Raw genomic sequence first — 12,951 nt, 5'->3', positions numbered from 1 at the left:
ACTTTGGAATAATACCCCCATACCATTTCTGGTGATGAGGATATTATTCCTCCCTTCTAGAGGGAGAGACATGTTAAAATCCTACTTTGCTGTGTAACCTCTGACCAAAGCCTCAGCATCACAAAATGGATGCTGCTGCCACAGACACAAGTCTGACCTCCTGATGCTGGGAGTGATCCCAGCCAGGGAGGCCTGGACAATAGGTTTCCTGCTTGGGGAGGTGCTAGCACCTCCCCAGACAGCCTTTAGTGTATTGGGGCAGGGTGGGCTGAAAGGAATGAGACATGCCTGGGGCACACAAGGTGTTCCTTGCATAGTCCAGTTCAAACCGGCGCTGGGGCACTCCAGCCCCAGCTCTGGCGCGAAACTGGACAAAGGGAAGTGGGTGTAACCACCCCCTCCCAGGTCCCACCCATAAGGCGTGACCTAGCAGGTATCCCAGCCCCCCAGATTTGTATAAGAGTGGGAGTTGGGCCGCAAGACTTTAGATTATCCTGAACCTGCAAAACTGAACAGAAACTCTGGACCTTCGACATTCGACGAAAGAAGAAGACTGAAGAATCTCCCTTGTAGCCAAGGAGTGGCTACCCTGTGCAAACAGGCACCATCAAGTGACTACCCTTTGCTTTGTGAAACGTTCGACGAGGAACCGACTGCAGAGCCCGACCAGAGCCTTGATTTCCAGACTTCTCCGACCCTCATCCACATCTGCAGCAGAGCTGAGATCCGTGGAGGCGACGAGCGACGTGGGACCGGCTACCTGGGAAAAGTGGCTAGTAACTTACAGCGCAGCTTCTGAGGTACCCTCGAAGTTGTGCACCGGGGATTGAGAAGCCCCAACCCCAAGCACCATCTGCACCGAAGACCAGCCCCCCACACTCCACGAGTCCTGCGTGGGGCCCTTCAGCATTTTCCTGCTTGCCGCGTCTGTCCGGTTGCTTGCCCGCTGGCTAGTGGCCTCTGTGACGACGCTCCCTGAAATCTTCTGCGCTGGTTTGGCTCCTCCAGACTGGCTCCCGCTTCTCTGCAAAGAAGAAGCACCCCAGACCTTCCTGGTCTGCACCAGAAGCAAGTCCCTTGTTCTTCGTGGGTTCCGCTTGCCAAGGCTTGGTGAGTCCTAGTCCAACTTCGACGCCGCCGACAGCAAGAGCCTTCGTGGGACAGCTCGCCTCCTGGTCCTGGTCGTCCTCGACGCTTCCTGGTCCTCCTGGCTGCAGCGACAAGCTTCACCTTCACCTGCAACTCTTCACGACATCGCCTGGTTCCTTCCTGGTTCCACGTGGTCACTGGCTAGTGACCTTGACTCTGTCCCCTCTGCTTGCAGGTTTCTTCTCTTCTTGATCCCAGCCTTGGGATCCACCGGACACTCTCTCCTGACTGCCTGTCAGCATCTTTCTTCAGGCATCCATAGGAGTCGACGACGAAAACGACGCATCTTCACCCCTATGCACCCGCAGCCTGTGGGCTAGGTAACTTGGGTACTCCGGTGCTCATCAGGATAGTGACTATCCTAGTGTCTAGTTTTCAAGTCTCAACTTCCTAGCTACTCCGGAAGTGTCCTAAATCTATCTATTTCTAAACTGTAACATTGCTATTGACTTTTACGCATTACGCGTGAGTGTTTCCACTCTGCACACGAATCCCGTGGGCCTCCCACTTCCTAACTAACGCTAGTGTAGTGTAGCCCCAGCGATTCCCTAGGCCTAGGCCTATTCTATTTCCGTGACAGTGGTTCTTATACCACTTATTTAGTATATGGTTTGCGTGGCCCCTAGGGCCTAACTGTATTACTTACCTGTGTGACTTACTGTATGCATTAATAAGACTGTGTTGTACTTACCTCTAAACTCATAAAGAGTGCTGAGGGTTTGCTTAGAATAAATACACTTTATTTTATATATATATATCTGTTGTGGTGTCCTTTCGTTTGGTATTCAAGGGATTATATATGGTATCACAGCTGGCTTCACATGCCATTCAGAGTTTAGCCTAAGACTGCTCTTGTCCATGCTACCACTAGGATAGCTGGTCTATAAGGTTGACTTTACAACCAATCACCATAAGGGTATTTGGACTGATATAAGGTGTACACTATAACTAGTGACATCATACATCAGGCCAACTTCTCACATATATGACGAGATTTATGAAGGTTTTGCTGACACTCGCGCAGTGTTGCACAATATTGCACAATTTTGCACTGCAAGAGTGGGCTTTTATAAAATTGAAATTGACACAATGTTTTTGTGTTGCTTAGTACCACGCAAGCACTCAAGCAACATCTAAGTGAATAAGCCCCATAGTATGCTGCCTTAGAGAGAAACTCCTCAGCCGATAGACCAGACATTGTACTGAAATTCACATTTTTTATTGGTACCCGGTAGGGGTAGGGCACAGGGACTCATAAGGATCTGATCTACCTCCTTTCTTTAGCAGACACAAACCTCTGCTTCCTAGGACAACACAGGATTTGAGGTCACTCTTTCTTAGGGGTCACTCAACTCTTCTGTTATGGTCCCCTCCTGCCCCTTTCTTATAACTTTGTTTTCTAAGCAAGAAGGCTGACGGCCTCTTATTCTGTGTTCAATCTACAGTGTCCTTACAACAGAGTAATTCAGACATGGAAACAGAAGAACCCTCCCCAAAACCAAGTAAATGAATAAAACCAGCCCTTAATAGCTACCTGCTGTGTGCAGCCTGGGGACTATTGCATGTCGCCCCCATCCTACTTTGCAAATGGAACAGCCAGTGTCTTTTCAGTGGGCCATTGGAGGAGATTTCCCAACCCCTTCTCTTGGTGTGTTGTATTGCTGTAGCTTAGGAGAGGTAGAGAAAGTTGTATTCTCAATCCAACTGTGAGCAAGTCTTGTAAATGTCATTTTGTAAAAACTTTTTTATTGTTTTCAAAACAGTTACAACAGAAGACACTGATTCAAACCAGTAAATGTCATTTTGAACGTGCCCTATGAGTGTTACTCTGTATGACAAATTAGTGGGGGTGCATCTGCCAGTAAAACAACAGGAAATATAGTTGCCTAGGGACACTGACATTCTTCGACCGTGTGAATGAATATCATTCATGTGGCAAACAAAGTGTTGGTAGTGGGAGTAGAAGTCCTTGTAAAGCGAACAGATTTGATGGGCAAGTAATACTACTAAGTCAAATAAACATTCCCTGTAATCAGTAATGGTGCCACTCAGAGTAATAACACACCCTACCACCTTAGGTGTCAGTACACAACGAACAATGCTCTTGTGTTACAATGTAATTAAAGAAATATACCCCGGCACTCAAATCATTTAATTTGTGCTTAGTAAAATATATTTATACGGTTTACTAGAAGAACTTAGTTTCTTTTTCACAAGTTGGAAACATACATAAGAAAATCATTCTTTCAATGGTTTAATAGTCCCACTGAAAACATGTAAATTTCATTTCAGTTTTAACAAAAAGAAGACATTTTTTATACAAGGACTAAACATGTTGACGATGGCGTTTCCATGTCTTATTAATACAGCAGTATTCGGTGATAGACAAGAGCCGACACGTGTTTCGTCACTAAGATGACTATTTCAAGGCTTCAATGTGCAAACATTGGGTAGTCTCTAGTCAAACACGAAGCGTACTGTGTGAAGGCAAACTAATGGTCCCGAGCTCCTCTAAGTGTCACACTTGGTTGATTTTCATCATAGAGAAATAGTTGTTTTTTTAATTAAGTGATAGTGGCTCTTCACATTGCAGTAGTTTGGTTTGAAAACCCACTGGAAGTAGTTTTGCAAAGTTATACGTATTCGGAAGAATTCCTCAAATTCGGACTGTGATAAGTCCCTGTTGTTTTGGAAGCTGTCGTTTCGGGAGTTATTGCCGCATATGTTCAAGCGCTTCAACTTTGCAAAACTACTTCCTATGGGTTTTTTAAATCAAACTACTGCAGCGTGAAAGGCCAAACACTGTTGAACTGATATCTCCACCATTGATTGATACTTCCACTATCACTTAAATCAAACAAGAACTATTGCTCTCTGACGAAAATCAACCAAGTGTGACACTTAGAGGTGCTCATGACCATTGAATGTTTGCAACCTTTGAAAAAAAATTACGTTTTTTTTAGTAAACTGTATAAATATTTGTTACTAAGCACAACTTATATGATTTGAGTGCTGGGGTATATTTCTTCAATTGAATATCATTCATGGTAGTGTATGATGACCCTGTCCGCAACAACTAGGTTCCAGGAGGCCCTTGTGCTGCACTGAACTAAAATATTTTGATAACATACAATGGGATTTTGGATGACTGGACTTTTCTACAGATTTGATAAAGCTTTTCTATAACTGTATTTGACTTGTTTTCAAACTTGAAACTGTTATTATTTTACTTACATATGCAGAATAAACTATACCAAACAACCCATATTTATCTTGAGCGTATTTCTCTAAAAACAGTTGCGAGGAGTTGAGATTCCTGGGAGAGATTGGGTAGTTCATGCCCAGGAGAGCCTCCCCATTTGGCTATCTGCATATTCTATCCAGTGGACCCCCTGGAACCACCATAGACTTCAGTGCAAAACATGTTGTGCGCTCTGGGCCGGTCAGGAGCCCTGATGTCTCATATTTTCACATTGGCCTGTTGTTTCTTGTGAGAGGTGATCCTTTGAACTGATCCATTGAACAAGAATCAGTCTGTGAACTGTGGAGTCTTGACCCAGAAATGTATTTTTTTAAACCTCTTAGCTTGGTGTCTATAATGATGATGTCATACCTTGCCACCATCTCCATCAAGCTGGAACCTGACTGCTCAACCACCCTTGCTAGGAGAGTGACATAAGCTTTGGAGGTTCAAGGTTCCATGTCAGATCCATCGCCTTCATCCTGGTCAGTAGACAACTCATGTAGTCACAGATTTTATGCTGCTAGGTGGGCCCTGCAACCCCAAGATCTGGGAAAAATCCTGACAGTTGTGCATAGCTCAGTTTGTCTCATTCCCTGCCATGACATTCCTGGGTGCTGCTCAATATGCCTCAGGTCTTGCCATGATATTCCTGGGTACTGCTCAATATGCCTCAGGTCCTGTCATGGCATTCCTGGGTGCTGCTCAATATGCCTCAGGTCCTGCCATCATATTCCTGGGTGCTGCTCAATATGCCTCAGGTCCTGCCGTCATATTCCTGAGTGCTGCTCAATATGCCTCAGGTCCTGCCATCATATTCCTGGGTGCTGCTCAATGTGCCTCAAGTCCTGCCATGATATTCGTGGATGCTTCTCAGTATGCCTCATATCCTGCCATGACATTCCTGGGTGCTTCTCAATATGCCTCCTGTTCTACTATCATATTCCTGGGTGCTGCTCAATGTGCCTCAGGTCCTGCCATGATATTCCCAAGTGCTTCTCAATATGCCTCAGGTCCTACCATCATATACCTAAATGCTGCTCAATGTGCCTCAGGTCTTGCCATCATATTCCTGGGTGCTTCTCAATATGCCTCAGGTCCTGCCATCATATTCCTGGGTGCTGCTCAATATGCCTCAGGTCCTGCCATCATATTCCTGGGTGCTGCTGAATGTGCCTCAAGTCCTGCCATGATATTCGTGGATGCTACTCAATATGCCTCATATCCTGCCATGACATTCCTGGGTGCTTCTCAATATGCCTCAGGTCCTACTATCATATTCCTGGGTGCTGCTCAGTGTGCCTCAGGTCCTGCCATGATATTCCCAAGTGCTTCTCAATATGCCTCAGGTCCTACCATCATATACCTAAGTGCTGCTCAATATGCCTCAGGTCCTGCCATCATATTCCTGGGTGCTTCTCAATATGCCTTAGGTCCTACCATCATATTCCTGGGTGCTGCTCAATATGCCTCAAGTCCTGCCATCATATTCCTGGGTGCTGATCAATATGCCTCAGGTCCTGCCATCATATTCCTGGGTGCTGATCAATATGCCTCAGGTCCTGCCATCATATTCCTGGGTGCTGCTCAATATGCCTCATGTCCTGCCATGATATTCCTGGGTGCTGCTCAATATGCCTCATGCCCTGCCATCACATTTCTGGGTCCTGCTGATTCTGCTTCAAAGACATTAAACAGTGTGCTTTGGCTGATACCTTCATATCTCCTACCAATTACTCTGGGCCACATTCCAGATCATTGCATGTCAGGGCTGCTCAATGTGCCCTGAGTGTCACTCCGTGTGCCCAGGCTGCTCCTACGAGTGCCATCATATGCCAGTGCTGCTCCATATGACTTGATATAATATTTCTTGGGTGCTACCATGATATGCAGGATGAACAGTATTGTGCTTCATGCGCTGACATTGTATGACATAATACAGTTTAATGTGCTTCTGGTGGCGTCATCACTGCTCAGTGTGCGTAGGGTGATGCTTGAGGGCTGCTCTGAGGGTCATTATAAACACTGGTGCTGGTTACGGTGCGCTTAGTGCAGCATTGTTGCTATCATATGTAAGAACTGCTCATTGTGCCTTGAATGCTGTTCAATGTGCTTTAGGTTCAGCCAAGATATGACAGAGGTGTTCCATGTATGGCCTCTGTAGCCATTACTGCTTCTTGCTTACTGAGCTCACCCCGTGTCTAGAGTTGCATGGACCACTCATGCAACCTCAGCATCATACTGGACTCCGCGCTCACTATGAGCTGCCAGATCAACGCTGTCTCCTCATCATGTTTCAACACGCTCCGCCTGCTCCGAAAGACTTTCAGATGGATCCCCACTGAATCCAAGAAGACGGTCACCTATGCCCTCATCAGCAGCAGACTCGACTACAGCAACGCACTCTACGCCGGTGTCACCCAGAAACTGCTTTGGAAGCTCCAGAATGTTCAAAATGCCGCAGCCAGGCTCGTCTAAAACTACCCTCGCCGGAGCCACATCGCACAACATCTGTGTGAACTTCACTGGCTCCCAGTCAACAAAAGAATAACATTCAGGCTCCTTACCCACGAATTGAAGGCCCTCCACAACACCAGACCAGCATACCTGAACCACCGCCTCTTATTCCACACACCCCACAGATCCCTCTGCTCTGCACAAGTGTCACTGGCTACCGTCCCACGGATCTGCAGGACCAGAGCCGGAGGAAGATCCTTCTCCTACCTTGCCATCAAGACCTGGATCACCATGCCCCTCTGCCTCAGGCAATTCCAATCGCTGTCCCAATTCAGGAAGGACCGCAAGACCTGGCTCTTCGAATGAACCCAGCGCCCAGATGGATCTGCAGCTCCCCCACCCCCCAGTGTCTTGAAACCCTCAGGAGTGAATAGCAGAGCTTTACAAACCCCTGATTGACATTTTGATTGAAAGACTGTTTAGCAGCTGTCTGCCATGCAGAAGCTCCAGGCATTGGAGAGAGTAACGCGCTCCTCCATTACGCTCTGACGTCATCTGATGTGGGCGAAAACAGCCCTGTGCATAGTTTGCATCCTATGTTTGGCCTGATGTTTGCTGCCTCTGAAGGGCTAAAAGACTAATGCAAAATTGGATTTGAGCATGGATTCACACATTATTGTGCAGCTCTAAGGATGCTCAAATGGGTGAAGCTAATGGCCAGGCACCCACTGCAAATCGCGGCGGGGCTCCCGTAGTCGCTTCACAGGCTTGAGTGCTGGAGCAGAGTCTCTCGTTTGTGTCACCAGGAAGTGAAGGAGGGCCAGACGTGGCGTCATCAGGAGGTGCATTTAAGGCATCGAAAGGCGGAGATCGGCCTCTTTTTCTCTCCACCTTGTTCCAGCTCACAGCAGGCTGGAGCTCACTCCCACCTCCCACATCTGGAGATTGGTGCAATTGGTAGAATTTCTAGCAGCAGAAAAAGGGGGCTACCCAAAAGTTTGGAATGCTTTACTGAACTGACCCCTTGAAGGGGTGTTGATTTGCGTGGGCACTGGGCAGCAGGAAGGTGGGACTGACCTGCCGGTAGTCCTGGACCTTTCTGCCCTACCCAGGATGCCTTGAGTTGAACATTAGGAGGGAATTTGCCTGGTGACAGGTGCCCCGGCAGGGACGGAGCGCTAGGCCGTGCCATTTTGCATCCTGAGTGTTGCGCTGTAATCGAAAGCTGAGACAATCGTTGTGTTGCTTGTACAATCCTTGAGCTGTTTGTGCTGATTTGTTGTCCTCTATTCTCATAACAATAATATCTGCTTCCCTATGGTCATCATTGCTCAATAATACTATGTGTCTATGTGAATAAAAGGTTACGCCTTAGTTAAACCATGTTGATCGTCTCTCTCTTTTTTTGGAAGTGGATTCAGGGGGGCAGCGACTTGCACGTTGTGAGCGATCTATACACTTGTGAAAGTGGATGTGACAAATATTTCAAGGTGTGCATTTACCTCTAAGCCGGTGAAAGGAAACAATGATGCGGTCTCTCCCCCTGCCTTATATTCGTTGCTCCTGGTGTGAAGTGTCACTTTCTGGTGGGACGTGTCAGCAGCCAGGGGCCACAATCCTCTGCTGTGTGGAAGTCAGAGTTTTGCATGTTGTATGTGTTTTGAATGAATGCCATTTCCTCGATCTATATTTTATGTGTGGACAAGGAGCAAAGAAGCCCAGGCCATGAATGAGCCCTAAAAAATAAAACAGAAAATAAATGAAGACCCTGAGGTGGTGGTGGCTGAGGGTTGCTGAACGAACGGCTGTGATTGGGCTCCCCTGGTCCCGGTTGTGGTGTTGTCTCCCGTGCTCTATTTGTGGAAGTGAAATAGCGCCGCTTCCCCTTTCTTTAGTGCGGCTGAGTCTGTTCTGCACGAGAGCTCTTTATTCGGTGTCCCCCCGAAGAGATAAGAGGCGCAGCTCTGAACAGCATAAAGACAGGACCTTCTAGGTAAGAGTTTGCTTGGACTAGGGATGACGTTGTGTAGGAATGCTGCGGACGCAGTTCCGAACGCAATGGTCTGCTGGGGAGACTCCTTTTAGGGCAGGGTTTGGTATAAAAACTAGCAAGGTAACTACGGTTCCGTCTTCGTGCTATGGGATGTTGTGACCTTACAGTCTTAAAATACGGAGACACTCCTCGGCTTTGATCATGATGGGACTTTCCTTTAGAGCTGGCAGACACATTTTTCTTCCGCCCGATACAGCACGGGGCAACTGGTCAGCGCACTTCAGCCATTGGCTAACTTCTTACACAATGAGCACATCCGCACAAAGTAGTTCTCCTTACGCTAGACGCTACACAGGTAGTCTATGATTGATTTGTGAGGCAAAAAATGGTGTCAGACATTTTTTTTTATATATTAGTGAGGGCTCAGCAGTTCCCCAAAGAGTTACCTTTACAAAAAGAATGATGAAACAAAACAAACATTTCCAACGCCAAAAGGCTGGCAGCCAATGCCAGACCTACTTGTTTGGCCAAATATTGTTTTCGTGCTGATTTCATGAAAGTATTTGGAGTAAGTGGGAAATGAGGAGGCACTTCGTGTCTTGATTTTAATGTTTTCATAGTATGAATAAATATAATTTTGTTTTAATACATTCTTAAGGTTGCATTGATATAATCATTGCAAATGATTAATGTGTGCATATGTTTCAGTATTGCAAGTGCTGAAAATGGGGGACAACTGCAAGTTATTAGGGACTAAATAGATTAATCCAGCACAGAAGTAATGGTACCTACTGCCACTGCTTTGAGCTGTGCCTATTGTAGTAGTGCGGATAAACTGGGTTGCTTGCGTACATTTTCCCCCTTTCCTTGCATTCTTTCTACGTGATAGTGACTATTGCTTCAATTTCCAGCACCATCTCTTCTTTTGATTTTTATAATCAATATCCGCTGATTCTACATAAGGTTGCCCAAAAAGTTATTTCCGAAAACACCCATCTTTTTCGAACATTACTTTTTATGCTTGCTAAAGGAGGAAGGGGTCCATCTAAAGATCAGACTGCACCATGCACAGCTGTTGAAATGATCTCACTACATTTAACCCCTTTAATCTTTTTAATTCCTAAAGAATGTTATTAGGATTTTACAAGGTACATCATACAAATAGTAACCCTAGAAAGAAGCAGTGCATGGGTTCACGTTTAGTAACCCCTTTGTTCTAGTCTAAGGATGCAAGACGTACATCCACTGTTGGTACAGTAACACAGAACACTCTCCCTTCTGTCGCCTCATGCCTGTCTATCTAAGTCTTCCACTCTCTGCTTTTACTAGGTGTGTGCCTGTCCCTCTGTCTGTCTACACTAATGTCCCCCGCTGTCCTTTTGTCTGACAGTCTGTGTCTTGGAATGGCTTTCATTTCCGGCTAGTTATGTCTGTCACTATTTGAACATCCTCATTTCCCCACATGTCGGCACGACCAGGACGATATACATGGGGGCCAGATAGAGCCGACCACTGGGAAGACGAGTCTCTCAAGACACCACAGGAGATCTTAGCCACTGACGGACTACAGCACACGCACACGCTAACTTCCTTAAAGGTCCATGATGTTATGATGTGCTATGGTACAATAACTTACGCTTATACTGATGATTGTTACTTGTAATGCATTACATGAAAAACCCTAATAAAAACATGTCAATTAAAATGTCTGTCTTAGGAAGAGAATACCCTTCTCTTCATCTGTGACACAGTGTGTCTCTGTGTCAAGGATACACTCAGTTTGCACACTGGTGAATCAGTAATTCCAGGTCTGACACGACCTGGTAATTCGTCGTTCAGTTTCCCTAAGAGATGTTGGCTCCTGAAATCAGCCATCGTTTTCATGGGAAACACGAGAGGTCTGCTTTTACTCCAGATGCTGCACATTTTACAGCAGGAACTTAGCAAGGTTGCTGGATCCAGTGGGGGTTACCTCTAGTGGTGAGGCATGTGCAGTGCTTAATTTACAACAAAAAAAAAATGTAATAATAAGTACCAGGGCTGTCAATCAATCAATAGAGACTTTATTTTGGTTTTGATTCAAACCTTAAAAGTATACATATAAACATCACAGTTAAAAGACAAATATTAATTAGGGCCATAATTCATAACCAAACAGAAAAAAACCAGGGCTGTCATCAGTAGGCCACTGCAGCTTGCCCCACACATTGCCCCTGCCAGGGCTGCCAATGACAGGAGCAACACAACTACTAACCATCACAATCCTACAAGTGTGACAATTCCAGGCCTCCAAAGGTATTAAAATTGCTTGAGAGGCAGATATTATTCATTTTTCATGTATATTGAATTAATAAACAACTGTTGTTGTGCTGATCTCTAAATTAAACAGACAGTGCCACCATGTGGCAGTCTGTTGTAAGTGCCTGTGGTGACAATTTAGTTCTGGTGCCAAGCAAAGGAAACCGCTGGCTTAAATTAAGTCCTGTGTCTTGCTTGCAGTGTCAGCAGTTCCATCGTCCATTCTTTCGGTGGCTGTCACACTCTATAGAGAGCTGTGCTTACGATACTGCCTGCCAGGCAAGTCACAGATCAAAGAGGTTGTAAAGACCATCTATGAGTGCCAAAGCTGAGACCACACGTATTGCCTACTGGGCAGGATGTGGAGTACTTATTCGGGGGAGGGAAAGTTTGACCTCCAAAACCTCTTTGACTTTACCAAATAGCTTGGTCGAGCATTCAAGGTGCTCCTTGTAGATGGTGTGAAGGTGGACATCAGATAGAGTGCAAAGCAGTTATCACACTCATAATACAGATTAATATAGAGTCAATATATTGTTTTAAATGACAATAACTCCTCCATGAAGACTCTGAAAAAGAGCACAAAAGAATATGAAGAACTATGAAAAGTTGGAGACTTGTGGCCTTACCATTCCATGGACATTTAAAGAAATCACTTTAGGGTTACAGTCCTTGTATTTCGTTTCATGAGTTGGTTCATTGCTTGTTTCACAGTTCCATCTACAAAGCCAGCTCTCTAAAATTACGACAAAATGAGCCAATATTATCCTATAAAAGTTCAGTACTATGGACAGCTCTGTGTTATCCTTGTTGATGGAAATGTTTTAATTATGAGTATATGGGTATCCACTGGGGCTTAAATTTAAATTGATGGGGAAGCCAGACCTAATGGTCCAGCCCTGAGATGGTGTTTCACGAACCTCCATGTGTTTTAGACGTCTTTCCATATGTCCTGTGAAATAAGTCAACGTTCCGAAAATCAAAGTTAATGATTTCTGTTCTTTGCTTAGTTCATGATCAGTCTTTCAAATTACTGGCGACCAAATCTGGCATGTAGCTCTGTATTGAATAGTCAGGGTCTAGTTTTTTGGCTGCACCAGGGTACTCGTACCTTGAGGTTAGTGTTGATGGTCTTAATTGAACTCTGAAATTCAGTATCTTTGGATGGGAGAGGCATGATAAAAAACATCCCCTCATCCTCTTGATACTATTACTTTAGGAGGAGAGTCTGTCAAAGTTATGGGTCTCCACGACCTTTCAAACACTATAATCGTGGAACTGAACAATAAGTCACAGATTCTGTCACCCTTTGGTACTACTACATTCTGGTACTTTTCCTGAGCCTGTTAGGGGGGACTGCATCTGATTTTATCATGCACTGATTTTTTTCCTCCTGGTTACCGTTGGGAATCAGTGCCCAAACTTTGGATTAAACCCTAGTAGTTTTCAACAGTAGATGTCAAGAGTTGAGACCACTTTACTGGGATTTGGGTCTGTAAACCTTTACTGTTTTGCATAGAAAGGATGTTCTTGAAGTCTGGATCTATAGAAAATAACCAAGTAGTTGCTGAACATTGTGCATCCTGCGGGTGTACTCTTTCTTGAATGTTTGGTGAAATAACAGAGAAAATGGAAATGTTTGGAACGCCATATAAACATGTCAAAGTCAAGGATGACAAAGAAAAATTAAATATGAAATATGTCACATAGCAGAGATAATATACAGAAAGAAGAGTTTTCAATTAAGAAAACAATCAAACCTAAAAAAAATCCAGCCATTTTACCATAATCTGACACAAGCAAAAAAGTATTA

General features: G+C 45.1%; 1 protein-coding gene across 2 annotated transcripts in view; it reads left to right on the top strand.

The window, feature by feature from the left end:
• LOC146797978 (ribonuclease Oy-like) overlaps positions 1–12,951 on the top strand; it is a 120,616-nt gene that overhangs the window by 24,253 nt on the left and 83,412 nt on the right. The window contains exon 1 of one of the 2 annotated variants that reach the window (XM_085625200.1): positions 8,534–8,840. The exons of the other annotated variant lie outside the window; for it this stretch is intronic. The gene's annotated coding sequence lies outside the window, so the exon portion shown is untranslated. Of the gene's footprint in view, positions 1–8,533; positions 8,841–12,951 lie in introns of those variants that run through there. 2 annotated transcript variants of the gene reach the window in all.

Source organism: Triturus cristatus, chromosome 9 (assembly GCF_964204655.1).
Source record: "Triturus cristatus chromosome 9, aTriCri1.1, whole genome shotgun sequence".
Classification (NCBI taxonomy): domain Eukaryota; kingdom Metazoa; phylum Chordata; class Amphibia; order Caudata; family Salamandridae; genus Triturus; species Triturus cristatus.
This window is presented reverse-complemented; position numbering and strand designations above follow the sequence as displayed.